Genomic DNA, 12,622 nt, shown 5'->3' with positions numbered 1-12,622 from the left:
TGGGGGGTGGGGGGTCGTGGAGCGTCGGAGAGAAAAGGGCCGCGGTCCAAGGCCCGCTCCCTGTTTCCATGGAAACCTCACTCACACGCCCCCCCTCCCCGATGGCGACGGAGGAGCGTGGGGCGGCAGGGGGGGGGCGGAGGATTGGGAGCCGGAGAGCGGCGAGGAGACACCGCCGCGGGCCCGCCGAGGAAGGGAAGCGCAGCGCCCGCACGCACCTGCTCCCGGGGCGGGCCCCCGCCGGGGGACCAGGGCCGGGCGAGCGTCGTGGGCCTGGCCCGCGGGAAGCCGTCCGAGCCCAGCCGGGGCGCGAGGGCCGGTCCGCGAGGCTGCGTGGCCCGGCGGCGGCGGTGGCGGCGGCGGCAGCAGCAGCGACGGCAGCACTGGCAAGCCGGAGAGTGAGGACGAGAGCGAGCCGCCGCCGCGGCCGCCGCCGAACTGCTGCTGCTCGCTGCGGGGCCTGCCGGGAAGTGTAGTCCAGCCGCCCGGCGGCCCCTCACGCCCACCCCGAGCGGGGCCCTGCCCTGCGGACTACGGCTCCCAGGCTGCACCGCGGCTGGCCCTGCCCGTATGGGAGGGGAAGGGAGGGGGTTGCTTCTGAGCCAGCCGAGTCCGGAGAGGGAGGGAGAGAGGGAGGGGGGAGATGAGCGGAGGAGGGGCTTTGCGCCCTGCCCGAGGAGGGGGAGGGGCTGGGCAAGGGCGGGGGGCAAGGGCGGGGACCGTCCTCCACCCGAGGGGAGGGAGAGATAAGCGGCGGGGGGGGGGGGGGAGCGAGCGAGGAATAAGCCGCCGCCGCTGCTGGGCTTTGGGTCTCTCTCTCTCTCCAACCCCCACGCACCTTTCCCCGGGGTTGCCCGTTCACACGCACAGAACCAGCCCGCGGGTGGGCACCCATCCCAAAGATGGACATGATTAGCTCTCTCCCCATCGATGAGGTCACGGGACTGGAGCGAGGGAGGACGAGAAGGGAGGGGGGCCGGGGTACGCGAAACCCCGGGGCGGTGGGGGGGGGGGAAGGAAGGCAGGAAGGACGGAGGAAGGGTCGGGGACCTACGAATGAATTTGGGGCCGCTCTTCTTGTTGTTGTTTCCTTTTTTGAAAGTGGGGGGGGGGGGCTGCGAGGGACCCGCGTGGCATAAAGGAAACGGGAGAGGAACCCCCGGTACGCACCGAGTCCGGCCGAGGCTTCCGCGGGCGCTTCTCCGCGCAGGGCGAGCAAGGCGGGCGCGGGATCCCGGACGCTGCTGCCGCCGCCGACGGAGGGAGCCTGCAGGCGACCCGGGGTGGGTCGGGGGTGGGGGTGGAGGGAGGAGAGCCGAGCGAGCTCTGCAGCCACGCGGAGGGGAAGCGCGGCGCCGCTGGCACCTGGGGCAGCAGCCCGCCAACGCCGCCGCCGCCGCTCGCTCGCTCGCCCGCCCGCTCCCCGGGGCTGCTGCTGCGCGCGTTCCGTGCTCCGCACCTGCGTCGGGTGGGCGCCCCCTCGGGGCCGTGGCGCAGCGCCGCGTCCGAGTCTCTCTCCGCCTCGCTCGCAGGCAGGCAGGCTGGCTCGCTCGCTCCCTGGGCGGCGCAAGCCGTGATCAGCACCGGCGCGCCCCGGGGAGCGGTTGGCCTGCCTACCTCCTTCCGTCGCCTGCTCGGCTCCTCTCGGGGATGCGGCCGGAGGGAGGCGCCCCAGTTCGGCCGGAGGATCGGCTGCTGGGCTTGACCCCCCGCCCGCTCGCTCGCCCGCCCGCCCGCCGGCCGGCCAGCAGCAGCAGCAGCAGCAGCAGGCACCGTCGCCTGCTCGGCGGCCGCGCTCTGCTCCGCTCTGCCCTGCCGCCGCCCGTCCGGGGTTGCAACGCCTCTGCCCTGGAAGTTGCTCGAGCTTCGAAGGCCGCGATCGCCGGCCAGGCCCGCCGAGCGAGTCTCACCTCGCGGCGGCGGCGGCGGCACAAGCCGCGAGCCCGCGCCGCTCTGCTCAGTCCGGCCCCCCTGTGGGCCGTCTCGGCGACGATCGCGCCCGGCTCCTGCCTTCCCATGGGCCCGTCTTCCTCGCCGCTGCCCAAGGCCCTCCCCCCTGCTCGGCCGGGACCCTCCTCTCGTCCCCCGCCTGCCCGTGCCTTCCCGCCCCCGGCGGCGGCGGCGTCTTGCCCCCCTCGCCCGAGCCCTCCCCTACCGGGACTGCGGTCCGTCCAGGACGGGCGCCGCTCGAGCCCTTCCGTCCTCCGCCAACCCGACGCGTTCTCGCCCGCGTGTGCGACGCAGCACACTTCTCCCCTCCAGGATACCGTCCAAGCGCTCCGCTCCCTTCGCCACACCTCCGATTCCCCGGCCTTTAAACCGGCTTCCCCTCTGCTCGGACTCAGCGCCTTCCGCCGTCTGCTCGCCCCGTTCTTCCTGCCTCGCTCTAGGCGAGCCCTTTCTTCCTCTCTTTCGCAACGGGCAGAGCAGAGACCCCACGACCACCACCACGTACCACGTACCGCAAACGGTGCAAAGCCCCGGCTCCGGGCGACTTCCTCGAGGCGGCAGGGTGCGGGTGACTTACTCTCGAGGAGGCTTCCTGACGTCTCCTCCAGCTCTTGGGGTGGGGATTTTGAGGCTTGCCCTGCAATCCAGAGGAATGTGTTTTATTACATAGTGGAATGTTAAAATATGGCTTGGCCATTTACAAATAACTTTTTCGTGTGGGGATGGATGGAAGTGTGATCGTCAAGAAAACCCAAAATGCTGCAGACACATTCCTGTGCCTTCCAAAAACATTGGCTCCCCCCCCCCCACTTCATTCTTGTTTACTGCTACTTTTCTTCCCCCTTGTTCCTTCCCTTGCCTTTCTTGCTTCAAACTTCAGTGGGAGGACCTCTTTCAGATTCCCGGTGACCCCCTCCATGACATTAAAGATCCTATCTGCAGTTTAAAATCTATAAAATGGGACAAGGTGATAAAGCCCTAAGAGGCAATTCCACTGCACTACCTGAGCCTGTGTGGCCCAGTCTAGAGAGCATTGCAGATTAGGGGCTGGATGAATACTGCCTAGAATCAAACCTCCAACATCACAGGCAACTGCTTTATGCTAAGTCAGACAGACCACTGGTCCATCCACACAGACAGGTAATGGCTCTTTGAGGTTTCAGGTAGGAGCCTTTTTATCGAGGCCTACCTGGAGATGCCGGGGATTGAACCTTTGGCATGCAAAGCAGGTGCTTTACCACCCTGAGCTACAGCCCTTCCCAAGTCAGAATCATAGAATAGTAGAGTTGGAAGGGGCCTACAAGGCCATCGAGTCCAACCCCTGGTCTGTCTACCCTAACAATATATTCTACTTCCCACCAATACTATGTCCTTCTACCTCCGGCAGAACCTTCTTTCGTTAATGCCCCCCCCCACATGCTCAGATGCCATCACGAGCTTATTTGGTTCCACCAGTAACGGAAATTACACTGGGGGGGATGCAGGAGTTAAAACAGGAGGCTCACGAAGGTGGCGTCACCAGGCATCACCGTGTTGTACCCACCATTAAATGGCAGAGGCTTGATCACAAGAGGAAGCGATAGTGATATTGGACAAAATAGGATAAGCGCTGTGATCTATCTTTCCACAGTGATCCCTCAGTGACTGTTAATTCAAAAGCAGCATGCTTTATAGGTGAAGCAAAGACACTTACACACAATGCACCCACGTCCTTCAACTTGCTTCCCACGGCGTTGGCGAACAGGAGTAAAATAGACATCCGGGTCAGCCTTGCAGCTAACGCATGGCTTGGAGACCCAAGTAAAATGGGCCTGAAGCTACTTGGAAATTGGGAAATGGAAGAAACTTCACCAAGGAACGTGTTGCCTTATAACTGCTCAGCGGCAATTTCCCAATAATAGATGAATAATGGGACCTAATAAAAATAATTCCTCTTATTTTAAGTGGGGTATTTTCATTCAGCTATGGAGATCTGTGTCCTTAGAGCACTGGTGTAGTTTAGGGCTACTAGTAAAGTATTATTGTCTGGGCTCAGTTCACACATTGCAACAAACTGTGATTTGCATTAACCATGGATTAGACCCTACACTACCATTTGAGTCTTCCAAAGGGACAGCCAGGCACCATGGTTTTAGAGTTGCTTTCATTTCCTAGCTGCTCGATCTCTTCCATTTCTAGTGCAGGAGGCTTTCGGAGGAAATTCAGACATCAAACCAAGGCTTGGAAATGCAAACCCCGGTTTGCTGGCAGATTTCCAAACCATGGTTTGTCAATTCAGACTACATGGCCATCCACAGTTGTGAGGTTTGGTGGTAATATCTGGATTGAGCCTAAGAGGGCAAGCCAAACACCACTAATTCAGATATTCCCACGACCTAACTAGGGAGTTGTTGGCAAGCTGTTATTCTCTCAGCCCCAGGACCCCTCCTTCCCAATCTGCAGTGTGGTGATAATAACTGGACTACTTTACAGGATGGTTGCAAGGGATTACTGAGATCGTGGGTGTGAGGTTGCAGCACACTGAGCTGCTATATAATAATAATAATAATAATAATAATAATAATAATAATAATAATAATAATAATAATAATAATAATAATATTCTCCAGCAGTCTTCACCAGCCTGGTGTCTTCCAAATGTATTGACCACAACCCCCCCCAACAATCCTCAGTTAATGGCCATGCTGGCTGAGGATTGTGGGAATTGTAGTCCAACACATCCAGGGAAGATTGCCCTCCAGAATACGTCCAAGCCTCTTCCATGGTTCTTAAATACCTGTGCATTCCCAATGCAAAGAATGCCCATTATGCTTCTTGTGTTGGGATTTCTCTAACGTTCCTTGTAGTTAAGGATACACTTTCTGTTCCTCCGCCCCCAGCTTGTGGCAAATGTAAGAGTTAATGGCACCCCAGCCAGCATCAGGGCCAGGACTTTGTACTGCAGACCAATTTAGGGTCAGGGCATGTTGGCATAGACACAGGAGAAAGAGAAGAGGGGTATATATGAAGTGATAGCTTGCATGTGTGTCTGGGCCTGACCTAATACCAGGAATAGAATTCGGGTGCTTTCTCATAACACCCTGAACACTATTTGCCAAGGGAGGCAGCAACAGCTGTGCATCTATCACTAGTACCTCCTGCACATATGAACCAGCCCTTGATAACAGAACTACTGTACGGAGGAATGCCTTCACTCAAAAGACCTGTTTCTGGTTTGCTCGTTGCTTGTAAAACAAGAAGCGGATACGAGTGTGCTGCATGTCTCTGGAAGAAACTTACGACGATTTGGAGCGATACATGGATTCGTATTTTATATTTAGCTGAAAACAAAAATGAAAGCCATTGTTTTTCAATTTTATATGGGGCAGGAGCAGGCAGACTTTGGGTTTATGCATAATTTGGAGTGGGGGTTATTAGAACCTCTAATATTAGGAATATCTGGTGCCCAAAACTCTAATATCTGTTTTGGGCACCAGAATTGAACGGAGCTCATCGTTCTACAGAAAAATTCAGCTTGTTCTGTTTGTTTTATTTCAGTAGTAGAATTTAGCAGGGAGGTGGGTCATTTGTTGCTGCTATTTTTGAGAGTCAAGAATCCTTTCCAATCTGCTGCAGATCACCCAGAGATCTACTGGTAGGTCCCGGTTTACCTTCTCCCAGACAGGAAATGATTTTTTACCAGGTCGGAACATCCATCCCATCGTTGTCAAATGTCTATTCCTATGGCATCTGCTCTCCAAGCTCTCAACAAGAGCAGGTGTGCTTAAAAGGTTCAGGGGCCTGGACCGAAAGACCCAAATCTCCGTAGAATCTGAATATGCTAATTTATATCTATATGCATGCTTGCAAAAATAATTACTAGGATTTATTTAAATTTCACAGGAGGTGAAGCTGGCCAATTAATTGCCCTTCCACATCATCTCAAATAAATTCTTTGATTAATTTGAACCCTGACCCAGATCATCCCAAACTGATGGATTTCCCCCCTAAGCATAATTGCCACGCAGGGTAAGATTTGGGTGGGTGGGTGGGTGGGTGGAGTTATTGCATTACGTGGGGAAAGGGAGAGTTAACCCTTCCCTCTCCAGCTGCAATCTCCTTCGAGAATTGCTCCCTGCGTGGCCATTAAGCTCAGAAAAACACCCCCCCATCCATTGGCACCAGCTCTGCAGAATAGATCTAAGGCATTGGAAAATAGTAATTCAGCTCACAATCATTCCCAAAGCCCTATTAGGGAATGTCTGGGGTGAAATGGCCTTTTCTACTCTGTGTCAAACTTTTCTTTTTAACTGGAGATGCCACGAACTGACCGTGGGACCTTCTACATGCCTAAGATGCATCCTACCACAAAAGTATGGTATCTCCTGAAAAAAAAAATCCAGATATGAAAGTTCTACATTTGATATGATAGCTGTAACAGCCTGCCATGTACACAAGCAGACTGCACGTGTTTTGCGGCAGTCATCAAGCAAAGGAGCATGCATTCACAAATCTGCCCTTCATCTCCGAGAATTGACTTGGGGGATGGTCATTATGGAGGCCCCGGATTTCTAATACACCCAATATGTTTCTCCTCAAGGCCGGAGGGTCACTGCCCTGGGTAGGAGCTCAAGACCTGCTGAGATAATGAGAGATAGTGATATTATAAGACTGAAAGGAGAGCGGGACAGGTGACAAAGGAGTTGCCCCTGTACCCTGCCGCCGTGGTGGGGAAAAAACACCCATGCAATAGACTTCAGTTATTGGCCGGGGTTCAGGAATCAAGTAACCTCTGAATTCTCTTCCACATTTTCTATACTGTCTGACAAAACACTTTGGGAACAAGTTGCAAAAATTCAAAGCCACAACGCAGAAGTGCATTTTTACGGGGCCATGGTCCCTTTTTTACTTTACTGGGTGTGTTTATGTCGCTATGAAGTTGCATCTCTTCTGTTATTTGCCCCAGTTCTTAGATTCCGGCAAAGGGCAGATTTTGCTGACCTTGGATACAGTGGGTGGGTGAAGACGTGCAGCAGTGTCAACCAAACAAGACAGTTTTAAACTTCCATACTAGGGGTGGGGGGCAGGGAAAGAATCATTCCTTTCCTAATTGGTCATTGTAAAGGGATCAAAGATAAAACTTCCGATCTCATAATGCCTTTCCGGTGCGACCACACTTTTGATGGTGCGACCACACTTTTGAATATCGGGTGCAGTTCAAGTCACTGCACCTCAAAAAGGACATTGTAGAATTGGAAACGGTTGAGAAAAGGGCTAAAAAAATTATCAAAGAGTTGAATCAACTCCCCTATGGGGAAAGGTTACAATATTTGGGGCTCTTTAGATTAGGGGAAGAACCAAGTAAGGTGGGTACGTGATGGAAGTGGATAAAAGGAGGCATGCTACGGAGATTTTTCTTCCTCCCTAATACTAGAACCTGTTATCAGCTGAGAGATTCAGGATGCATAAATGGAAGGACTTTTTTACACAGCGCACACCCCAAATTGCGCGGAAGTCCGAACGTGTGCGCCGAGTGGAGAGCTGGGACTGGCTCACTTCAATTTGGGACCGAGCCGTCAGGAATTCACCGGGACTTACTTCCGTGCGAACGCAACCCGCTATACAGCCTGGCATCCCGATCCCCTCCGCACGTTTACTCGGGAGAATAAGGCTTCCGAGTAAGAAGGCATAGGCGAATCGGGCTGCAGTGTTGCCTCCTGGTGCAACGCTTTCTCTGATGCAAGTCCCGTTGATCCACGCGCGCAGGATCGGGAAGCAGGAGAGTTTGCCTTGCGAGGAGTCCACAAGTCCCTAGCTTTCCTGGGGGAAGGGAGAGGGAGTCCTGCTTGCCTGCCTGCCTGGACATCGCGGCCTGTTTGAGGAGAGAGGCGAGGCGACCCGGTGCCCTTTCCTCGGGAGTAAGGCAGAGGCTGGCTTGAGGCAGGGTTGAGCTCGCCACGTGCTTTTTCTTCTTCTTTTGGCGGCGGCCTCCCGGCTCTAGGAGGGTGGCTTCCAAGTGGCTAGAGTGGCTCTGGGAGGGCGGCTTCCGGGTGGAAGTCTGAACGTGGAGCCGCCCCACCCTCACCCCAGCGTCCCTGGCTTCGCTTCGGCTGGGTGGGGCGCCATCTCGCCCACCCAGGCCCAGCTGAATCCTCGGTCCAGGCTGGGCCGGCTCACAGCCAACAACGCGCGTGAGTGCTGCGCGGCGCTGCGCAGTGCCCCTCTTAGCTTGGCACTCTAGGTGGCCGCCTGAGTGGCCTCTATGGTAGCACCGGCCCTGGTTGGCCACTGTGGGAACAGAATGCTGGACTAGGTAGGCCTATCCATCGGGCTTTCCTCGTGTTCTTCCAGAGGGCCTCCCCCATTGCTCCTTTGGAAACAAAGTGGGTCTCACTCTTTTTTGCCCCTGCCTTGGGGACATGACCCTAGTTTTGGCCTTTCGCGGTGTATCCTGTACGCGAACAGATGCACCGTCTTCTCAGCATCAGCTGTGAAATCTTGCAGGGAACAAAGCTGTATAGAAACATCCTCAGCATATAGGCAAAGGGAAAAGTCAAGGGGGGGGTGGCGGGCGGCAAAAGGAGGCCTCAGAAAGGCAGAGTCACTGCGGAGAGCTGCTGCAACCTAGCTCTTTGTATGCTAGGATCGAGGAAGCGACAAATGTTGATCTTAGGGTGTTTTTTCCCCCTTTCCCCCAGAGGGGTGGGAGGGGGCCATAGCGATTAACATTTTGTGAGCGTTATGCCTGGAGAGAGTGTTAACGTGCCATTGCTTTGCCTCAGGATGACTTTTCTGAAATAGTTTAGCTGAATTTCAGGCCGGCCTCGCCTGGAACATTTGGCATCCAAGAGTGGCTTTGAGCACGTGCAGAGTGTTTTCCCTCCGTGGCAACACGTAGTCTCTCAAGCAAGACACCAGAAACCAGCTCCGCGGCTTAAGCTTTGAAAGCCGTTCGGGGAGCTTTTTTGGGTAAAGGGCTGAGTCTAAATGCTGAAAATAAATAGGTTTAGGACAACCTTCTCCAAGCTGGTGCCCTCCAGATGTTTTGGACTACAACTCCCTGCATCCCTGACCATTCGCATGCTGACTGGGGGTGATGGGAGTTGTAGTCCAAAACATGTGGATCCTGATGTTGCCAAAATGGCACTATCCACACACGAAAGGAAAGTAGCAGCAGGTTCAGCTTGGACCTGAAGGTTTGCAGAAGTACAAACACATTTTAGAAATAATAAAAAGAACTTAAGAGGCACCCACCCACCCCAGTTCTGATGGTTCTCAGTTGCCATAGAAAGCTAATTGATTGTTGGGGTGGGGTGGGGACTGGAATGGAGTATCTTGGAGGAGGGCATGGCTGGCTGCCCACCAACCAAAACAGGAGTATCGGATGCTGCAACATTTTGTTGCAGTACCCCCATTATTATTGATATTACATGTGGAAGCAACAGCACAGACCAAGGTGTTTGTCCTCACAATGGTGTTTTTCAATTATTATTATTTATTTATTTATTTATTTATTTATTTATTTATAGTTCACAAAGGCAAAAACAGGACAGTAAAGGACTCCTGGAGCCAAAAGAGGGTGACCCTATGGAAAGGAGGACAGGGCTCTGACAGTTGTATAGAAAAGGTAATTTCAGCAGGTGTCACTTGTATGCAGGTAGCACCTGGTGAAGTTCCCTCTTCATCACAACAGCTAAAGCTGCAGGAGCCCTGCCCTCTTTTTTTGTCACCCTAGAGATGACCAGGGTGGCCACTTCTGAATTGCCAAAAACTAGGGAAATGCATCATCAAAAGAAAGGACAAACGAGGATGTTAATTTGCATATATTTTGCATGTGGTGATTTATAGGTTATATGTTACCACAAGATGCAGTGATGGCTATCAATTTGGGTGGCTTTAAAAGTGGGTTGAACAAATTCCTGGAAGAGAAGGCCATCAATGGCTACTAGTCCTGATGGCTACTTCCAATATCAGAGGCAGTAAGCCGATATATACCAGTTGCTGGGGAACATGGGCAGGAGGGTGCCGTTGCACCCACGTCCTGCTTGTGGGTCCCTGGTTGACAGCTGGTTGGCCACTGTATGAACAGAGCACTGGACTGGATGGACTCTTATTCTGATCCAGCATGGCTCTTATTATGTTCTTATTAAGCGAAGCTGCACAGTTAAAAGTAATAATTCTAATTTATGTAGAAAGACAGTACATCTCACCCTAGTGCAGGTGACCTGTGCAGCTATCCAGTCTGCTATCCAGATGCTCATGGTTGATGGAGAACTCCAAGGCCCCTGCTGCTCTTCCTCTGAAGATCCTTTATCTTTAAACTGGAAGGTCCCTCTGTAACAGGGGTCACACAGTCCCCCATGTTCTGTTAGCTTCTTGTGCGCTGTGTCAACACATCCCAGTGTAAAAATATGGCCATGCTCCCCCAGATTTTTCTGCGATGGCCAAAAAACTCATGTGTGGTGGTGTTTTTTTTGGGAGGCGGGGAGAGAAGGTCACAGGAGGGTGTTTGCATTTAGAGGGCCAGAGTGTTTGCAGGGGAGAGGGAAGTGGGGGAGGAAAATCCCCTCTGCAAACTGACAGGGCGCCCCAGAGAACTCTAGGGAACTTCTGCTTTTGTGCCCCGACTGTCCATCCCGCCGCTGTTCACTTTTAAGGGAGACCCACGGAGGGCCTCCAAACTTTGAGAGCTTTACAGTTTTCTGCATTTACAGGAAAAGAAGATGGAAATGGTAGGTTGGTAGAGCCCCCCCCCCCCCCCGGATGTTCCCTCTCTTTTGCCGAAGTCCAAAATTTAAGCTTTTTGAATTTTAAGCGGGTCAAAAGCGCTTAGAAATTTTCTTCGCTGCGATCTTTCCCAGCCACGGGCGATAACTTTTTAATCACTTGGAAAACCAGAGTGATTCATGGCATTTTGTTTCTTAAAAACAAAAGGGGACCTTGCCAGTCTAATTTATTTATTTACAGTATTTTGACCCCGCTCTTCGCCATCCCCTTCCCAAAGGCTCCTAGACAATATACATTTATTAGGGAAGCTAATGTGAAATTTAGGCATTAAACAATAAAAGGTAGGAAGGACTTCCACTAAAGCATGGTAGATTTCCAGATGTTTTGGACTGCAACTCCCAGAAGCCCCTGCCAGGTTGGCCAATGGTCAGGAATGTTGAGAACTGAAGTCCAAAACACCTGGGGTTTACTTTCTGCTCATCCCTGCCTTACGGCAAGTGTCTTTCAAAAGAAATGGATCTGGGTGAGCAATTTTGACAAGTCTACGTGGGGTCAGAAGGTAGATCTCTGGATCTTGCAGCAAAAGGCTTTCTGACTCCCAGGTGTTTAACAATAGCGGCAATGAAAAGACTCCATCCCATCCTAAGTTATATTGCTGAAAGCTTGGGTGGATTTGTGCATGGAAGAGTTCTGGTCCTCTAAGCAGGGTTCAGAATTCCTTAATTCCAAATGTAAATCTTTTGCACCAGGCTGCAGTTGGTGAATCTTGGAGTTCTAATAAAAAATGAAATGACAGTAGATCCTGCAAGCATAATGTCTGCTCATCCTTGGTGTAGATGTTGTGAGAGTGATGACTGGGAGACAGTGTGGTGTAGTGGTTAGATTTATTTATTTATTACATTTTATACCGCTCCCTGGATGGTTGATATTGCCTGACTTACATTGACTGACTACGACTGGAGAGTTCTGGGTTCAAATCCCAAATGAGTTGTGACACTCACTGGATGACCTTGGGACAGTCACTGCCTCTCAGCCTAATCTACTTTGCAGGGTTGTTGTGTGAATAAAGAAAGGAGGATGGACAGAACCATGTATGCTGGAGGAAGGGTAGAATAAAAGTGTCCTAAACACATATAATATATACTGTAAATACATATTCTACCACCATTCCCTCCATTTCTGATGTTTGGAAATGTGTTCTGTTGCTGATGGAGCCAAAACAAAATCATCCATGCACAACAGGTCGGTATCAGGTGACTGGGGTCAGTTTGCAGAAATACAGAAAATCATTAGGAGGAAAACAACTGAACCCGCCCCTCCAAACAACCCAATGAGGACAGAGCATGCACCGTGGCTATGAAATGCTGATGGACTGGGGTGGCGGTGGGGGGGGGGGGGGAGAGAAAGAAATGAAGTATTGTAGAGGAGGGCATGGCTGGCTGGCTGACCGAAACAGGAACGCTCCATGCTGCAACATTCTGTTGCAGCTCCCACATGTAATAGCAAAATGTAGGTCAAAGCACCAGAAAGTGTTAAAAAGACAGATAAAGCAATCGGTCTCCAATGATATTTCATTAATTGGGGCTGATTTATTAATTAAAACATTTGTGTCCTGTCTTTTCACCCTTAATGGGAGTCTCCAGGCAGCTAAAAAAAACAGCAGGAAAGATGCAAACAGGCAAATAAAGCTGCACAAGATGAAACCACTAAAAGCGTACAGAAGCGATTCCCTCCTCTAGAACTAGCTGACATGTAGGTGGCAGCATTTTTGCCAGCTGGGAGCTGTGGAAGGTAAAATCCCTTCATTTCTAAAAGGAGCGTTTCCAGAGTTTTTCTGGTTGAGGTCCCATCCCCACCCACTCCATTATCCCCAGGCCTTTGGACCGAGTACACTTAAAAAACACAACCACCCAGCAGCGATATTACTGGCAACGGTAAATACGAAAGCTGGAACCATTTCACCTTG

At 52.2% G+C, this 12,622-nt stretch overlaps 1 protein-coding gene across 1 annotated transcript in view; it reads right to left on the bottom strand.

Annotated features, from left to right (window-relative positions):
- The window catches only part of BCORL1 (BCL6 corepressor like 1), a 34,956-nt gene extending 32,616 nt beyond the window's left edge, over positions 1-2,340 (bottom strand). Inside the window, 1 exon segment of the mRNA XM_063141696.1 lies at positions 2,156-2,340. The gene's annotated coding sequence lies outside the window, so the exon portion shown is untranslated.
- Between the last annotated feature and the right edge of the window lie 10,282 nt (positions 2,341-12,622).

The sequence above is a fragment of the Elgaria multicarinata genome, chromosome 15 (assembly GCF_023053635.1).
Source record: "Elgaria multicarinata webbii isolate HBS135686 ecotype San Diego chromosome 15, rElgMul1.1.pri, whole genome shotgun sequence".
NCBI classification, from domain to species: Eukaryota; Metazoa; Chordata; class Lepidosauria; order Squamata; family Anguidae; genus Elgaria; species Elgaria multicarinata.
Note: the sequence above shows the minus strand (reverse complement) of the source record. Positions and strands in the feature narration are given on the sequence as shown.